Below are 6,852 nucleotides of genomic sequence, written 5' to 3'. Positions count from 1 at the left end.
TGGTGTACATCTTTTCATTGTGATATAGCGACAACCGTTTGATCTCTGTGATCACCGTTGATCTTTCTTCAACTTGCTCGCTCTTTAGCCTCTTCCCGCCAGTCGGTCACAAAATTAGGATGCCTTGAGTTGCGCGTGCATGGGGTCCACTAGGCCACGAGCTGCCTCTTCTTACCAAAATCTTGTAAGCTTTGACACTATAGTTATATGTGGCCTTATATTTAAATGTGATAAACTCCCTCCACACGTCCAATGTGGGATAAAAGGTCTTCCTACCTGGCGACTGAAACTGCTTGGAAACTCTAAGGCCTTTTAAAACTCTATTTGGCACCCAAGTAAAAGCTTTACATAGGCCAATTGCAGTTTGCTGAGTTTCTTTTGGCCTGAAGGTTTTAATAGCCATGCCATTTCATCTGCAATGGAGCAAAATATCTCTGTGATCTACAGCATGTTGAGCTCAACCCTCGTGGGAGCCACATTTTAACCCACATGTTGTCTTACTTTCCTGTATCTGCACACGAAGCTAACAAGTTAGAAAAAAAAATAGTGCATTTCGTCCTAGTTCATGATTTGATCTTTTTAGAATTAACAAATGCAAGGCTTCATTAGGGCACCAAAATTGGCATGTGCAAAATTTTGGTAACATTTTTGTCGACCTCTTAGGGGTGTTTGTCTGCTAAACAGTAGAATCTAGTAGCCTAGCATATCCATTGGCCATTGAGTCAATTTTGCTTTCCTCAAAATCTGGAACTGCAACTCAACATTCTAAACAAAAATGAAAAGGAAACTACAAAGGCTCTGCATACAGCTCATCCTGCACACTATGCAATCTGCACTTGAGGAAAATAGAAACAAAAACGGACTGAAAAATCAAATGTGATGTTCTTGAAAGCACTTATTCAATTTAAATTACTATAGCTCTGCTAAGAGCTGAGCTTGACAACTGCTAAAAAAGAAATAACTGCAACTATTCTACTATGTACATATGCAAACTATTAGTACTCAATAGCATAATTTGAGGTGAATCCCATTGACAAGGATTGGCAACACCTCTCCATCCAATTTAGCAAGCTAGAAAGCATTATGCTGTTTGCATTCTGTGATAACATACAGACCATCCCACATAGCATCAAACTTGGTATGCCTAACAAGTTTGTTCTTTAACTCATCCCACTTAAAAAGAAGATCACCTTGATTAAATATGTGTGGTATATCTTTTCTATCAAAGGTTCTCTTCATTTGAGCATGGCGAATTTTTGATTTTATATATGCTTCCCTGTGAGTTTCTTCTAACTCCATAAGATGAGCAAGCCTAATCTGCATTGGCTGCTCTTCAAGTAACTCAAACTCTTTTACATAATTCAAAGTTGGAAATTTAACTGAAATAGGTAACCTGACTTCTTTACCATAAGTTAAAACATAAGGAGAGTTACTTGTTGATCTTTTTGGTGTAATTTTGTTAGCCCAAAGGGCTAACTTGAGTTTTTCATGCCAAGTTCTTTGATTCTCAACAATGGTATTCTTAATGATGTTGATCAAGTTCTTTTTAGTTAATTCAGCTTGTCCATTACCCTAAGGGTAATAATTGGATGAAGTATTCAAATATATATTATGCTTAACTGACCAATCTGAAACTCTAAGACCAATGAAAGCTAAAGCATTATCAAAAATGATTTATTCTGGGTACCAAAGCTGGACACTAAGTCTTGATAGAAATTTAGAACAGAAGATTCATTAGCTTCTTTCAATGGAACTACTTCTGTCCACTTTGTGAAGTAATCAGTTGCTGTAAGAATCCATTTGTGACCTGCACTTGAAGGTGGATTAATAGGTCCTATAAAATCAATCCCCCACTTTGCAAAAGGATGCTCTACTTCAATTGGTTGCAAAGGCAAGGCTGCCAGCCTCTACTTGCCTACAAACAATGAACATTTTTTACATTTCTTTACCCATGAGTGGGCATCTTTAAACATTTCCGACCAATAATAACTAGCTTTCATATTTTCAGGGTTGTTGTTCTTGCTGCAAAGTGACCTCCTACAGGTCCTTCATGAAATTCTTTTAGAGCTTTTTCTATCTGATCTGGCTCAATGCATCTTAATAAAACCCTATTATATTCTTTTTTGAACAAAATACCATCTATTAAAGCATAAGGAATGGCTTGTAGTCTGAAATACCTTCATTTGGATTTGTCTAAGCCTTCCGAACAATCACCAAGTTGTAAATAATGGGCAATCGACTGATTCCAAGTGACTGGCAAAGCTGGGGCAGCAGGTTGTTCTTCATTATTAAGCATTGTTTTAACTTGTTGCTCCTCCTCTTTACTATTTTCTGTACTTCCAGCATGTTGTTCACATAAACCCTTTCCTCTAACTAGCTTGGTTACCTTGATAGAGATGTCATATTCCATTTCCTTAGTAATCCAACCTACCCTTTTGTCATTTATGTCTTTGCTGAGCAAAAACTCTTTCACTGTATGATGAGGAACCATAAGCTGAATCTTATTGTTAGAGAGCATGTGTCTAAATTTCTTAAGGCTTCTTATTACTGCTAACACATGCTTTTCTACAAATGAGTATCTAGTCTCATAATCATGCAAAATGTGGCTAAAGAAAGCAACTGGTTGTTCTAAGCCTTCATCACTTTACTGACATAACATTGCATAAATAGTGTCCTCACTCCCAAAGGCATATAGAATAAATTTTTTCTTAAAATTAGGATTAATGAGAGTAGGGGCTGCAACAATTGCTTATTTAATCTCTTTGAAAGTGTTCTTACCTTCCTTAGTCCACTAATAAGAAATGTTTTTCTTAAGCATGGTTGTAAGTGGTTGCATCAATGCTGCAATATTAGGAATAAACCTTATGATAAAGTTAATCCTACCTATGAAACTCTGGAGTCCCTTCTTATGTGCTGGTAATGGTAATGCAAGTATGGTTGTGATCCTCTTAGGATCTATTGAAGTCCCATGCTTTGAAACAATATATCCCAGCAACTTGCCTTCATGAACAACAAATATGCTCTTCTTGGAATTTAATGAAACTCCATATTACCTGCATCTCTCAAATACCTATCTGAGATGGTCAAGATGTTCATTAGCCTTTTTAGAAAAAATAGTTACATCATCTAGGTAAACCAAAACAAACTTGTTAATCAGGCCTTGAAATGCCATATCCATTGCACGCTGAAATGTTGCCCCTGAATTGGTCAGTCCAAATGGAATTTTACTATAAGCCATTGTACCCCACTTGGTGGTAAATGTTGTTTTGTACTGGTCTTCTTCTTTGACGAGAATTTGGTTATATCCTGAATAACCATCAAGTAACGAGAATCTCTCTAATCCTAATACAACCTGCAAAATTTGCTCCATTGAGGGAAGCGGGTAATGGTCTTTCAAGGATGCTCTATTTAGATCTCTAAAATCAACACATAATCTTAGTTCACCATTCTTTTTTCTAACGGGAACTAGACTAGACACCCAAGATGTGTGCTTGATTGGAAATATGATGTTTCCTTCAATCAACTTATTTAACTTAGTCCTCATAAGATGTTCTAATTTTGGATTAAGAGGTCTTTGTTTCTGCCTTACTAGTTTTGCATTATCTACCAACTCTATGGTATGCTGAGTTAAATGAGGATCAAATCCTCTCAAATATTCATACCTCCATGCAAATATGTCATTGAATTCTTGACAAAGTTTTACAGAAGCATGTGTTTTCTTCAGGGGTACATACCTTGCCAATTTTCAGTAGCTTGTCCTTGAATATTTCAACAGGTTCATAATATTCTTCCATCACAAACATGATGCCTTTATCCTTTCTGAACTAATCATCTGTATTAAAAATAGACTCAAGGGTTACTAGACCCTTGGGTAGCTTGTTAGTTTTCAATTGGAGAAACTGATTTTCATATTGATCATTGAACTTATGCTGATTTCTAGCAGAAAACTTAGCTTCTTCAATTAGGAAATTAGTAATCTACTCATCTGAGTCAAAAAATTGCCAATTAATAGTGTTATCTGGAACTGAGGGCCTTACTACAACTTTAATATACTATTGTCTATCAATATTTCCTACCTCATCTAGTATGTCAAATTGAGCACCCAAGGCAGCAAGTCTATCCGCTTCTTTATTTTGACTTCTAGGTATGGACAACATATTAAATGCATCAAAATATTAAATTAAATCCCAAATTATATGCTTGTACATTTTCAAAACATCATTTTTGGTGACATGTATATTCCTTACTTGGTTCACAAGTAGTTCACTATCACTAAAAACTTGTATACATTTAACTTTTTTTCTGCCTAGCCCATACTAAGTCATGTGCTAATGATTCATACTCAGTTGTATTATTTGTATAGCTAAAAGAAAATCTGAAAGCAGTGTAGTATCTCATACCTTCAGGTGAAACTAGCATAACACCACCTCCGAAACCATTCTTACCTCTTGAACCATCAAAATAAAGCTGCCAAACCTGATTTTGCTGCTGTTCTGACTGTTGGTCAAGCAAAATATCCTCTTTTTCAAGCTTAGGAGTAACATAATCTTCCTCATGAATCATATAAACACCAAGACCTATTTCATCCATGCTGATGAAAGGATCTTTTGCAGTATGCCCACTCATCCAAATTCATGTCAGGTATGCCTTGAACAGGTGTATCTAGATCTTGGATAGGTGGTAACTCCTCATGGTCTTTGATAGAAAGATCTACATTTATAGGACTTGGGGTATATGGTTCTAAGTGGAAAGTGGCTTGGGGTTCTGACTTAATGGTGACCTTAGTACCATATCGGGTTCTAAAAACAAGTGTGACTAATCAGCAGAAAGGTATCCTCCTAATTTTGCTGTGAAATCTCTAGATAGGCAAATAGAAAAGTGTGGAGGTAAGTCAGCTATCTACATGTCCTGAGGTATTACAAAATTAGGAAAAGCATGCAAGGTCAAACCAAAGTCTTTGACCAATCCAACTGACTTAACTGCTATTCCATCTAATTGTACAACTCCTCTAGAAACACACTCATAAATTAGACCAAGTTTATCTGCAAGGTCTTTGGGCATAATTGAACTACCGACTCCTAAGTCTATCAAGAAATTGTGGAGTAGATGGTTGCCAATTATCAATCTTAAAAAAAATGGAGGAGGCTTTGGTGTTTGGATTGGCTGATTATTCTTAACTGGGATATCTTTAGCTAATGCAACTCTAGGCTGATCTTTTTGAGGCTCATTAGTCAAGGAAAGATTATCCAATTTGTCTCTCAGCAGTTCTTTTTGTCTAGGAATTCACAATGCATCTATCATTGTCATGGAAACAATGGTTTTTGCCATATATTCAACAATATTAAATGGAATACCACTAACCTTATGCTGTACTTTTGGAACAATAGGCTCTTGATGAGCTAGTTTTAACTGAGATTGAACTTTCTGCTGTTCTTTAGGTGCTGCAAGCTGTCCTCTTGGTAAAATCTACACATTCTGGACAAGTGGAGGTGTACTAATAGCTTGTTGACTTGTAGAAGCTTGGTGTTTTCCTTTATCTGGCTGCTGTTCAGATTTATTTTGTTGCTGTCCATTATTTACAGCTTCTTGTTGATTATTTGCAGCTTGTTGTGCAATGTCAATAGCACATTTATTTGACCTTGTATTTTCTACAACAAGTGAAAAAGGTCTATTTTGTGCTTGCGGATGATTAACTCCACAAAATTCCTCACCTTGCCAATTCATTATAGCCACCTCAGGACCTCTAGTTTCTCATTTATACCTGCATCCTGATAAGAAATGTTATTTTGAACCATCAAAGCTTGTGATTGAGCAGTCATTGCATTTTGACATGATGCTTGATTATGAGGTTGTTGGCAAGGAAAACACCAGTCTTGTGCCATATTGTTCTGAGAAGGAACAATTTCTTTAGAATTGATAGTACTATTTTGATTATACTGTTGGTTTTGCCTATTGTTGTAGTTCCTCCTTTGATTCTGAGCATCAACTTGGTAGTTAGGTCTATTGGGTTGATAAGGAGCTTGATATGGGGCTTGATACCTTTGATTTTGGTTCTGATTTTTCTTGATTTTCACCAACTCATTGCCAAAATTTTGCATAGTCTACTGGATTTGTTGAGTTGCTTCAACAATGTTTATAAACATCTCTTGTAACGTCTATAGTTGCTTTGAAAAGTCTTCTACAACACTATTTTGAACATAATTTTGAAAACCTAGTGCTAGAACAATAGGTATTGCAGCTATAGGGGGTACTTGTAAAGGCATCAATGGCTGTATATTAGGAAAAATAGGCATAGGAGGCCTAGGGGCAATTTTACCAGCTTGTATAAGGTTGTTTTCTATTCTAATAGATATATCATAAGTTGCTGGCAATGTAACTCCACCCATAGATTGAATCATAACAACAATATCGCTATTTAAAGCTCTCAAATAATATAAAATGCATGTTCAGGAGAGGGTTTTACCATTGTAGGAATTCTATTCCAGGTTCGCTCAAAATGGTAATTAAAATCAGTCATTTGCTCTTGCGGTGCCCTCTTGATAGTGGTCTTCTGCTCAACCAATGATAGATGATCAGATTTATCTACAAACTGCTTTGTTAGCTTATCACCCAAATCATCCCAATGAATAACTAAATTAATTTGCAAACCCCTGAACCATTGTAGTGCTTTGCCTTTGAATGATGCTGCTAGTAGCTTGAGCATCACATTCTCTTGGGTTATATGGTGAACTGCACATAGAGATGCTATATCCCTTATGTGCTCTATGGGTGTAACGTGGTCTTCACCAGTTAAACTAGGAAGACTTTTCAGAGATTCCCCTAGTATAGGATCATGTTGGGTCAAATTCAAAG

The sequence above is a fragment of the Cryptomeria japonica genome, chromosome 3 (assembly GCF_030272615.1).
Source record: "Cryptomeria japonica chromosome 3, Sugi_1.0, whole genome shotgun sequence".
NCBI classification, from domain to species: domain Eukaryota; kingdom Viridiplantae; phylum Streptophyta; class Pinopsida; order Cupressales; family Cupressaceae; genus Cryptomeria; species Cryptomeria japonica.
This window is presented reverse-complemented; position numbering follows the sequence as displayed.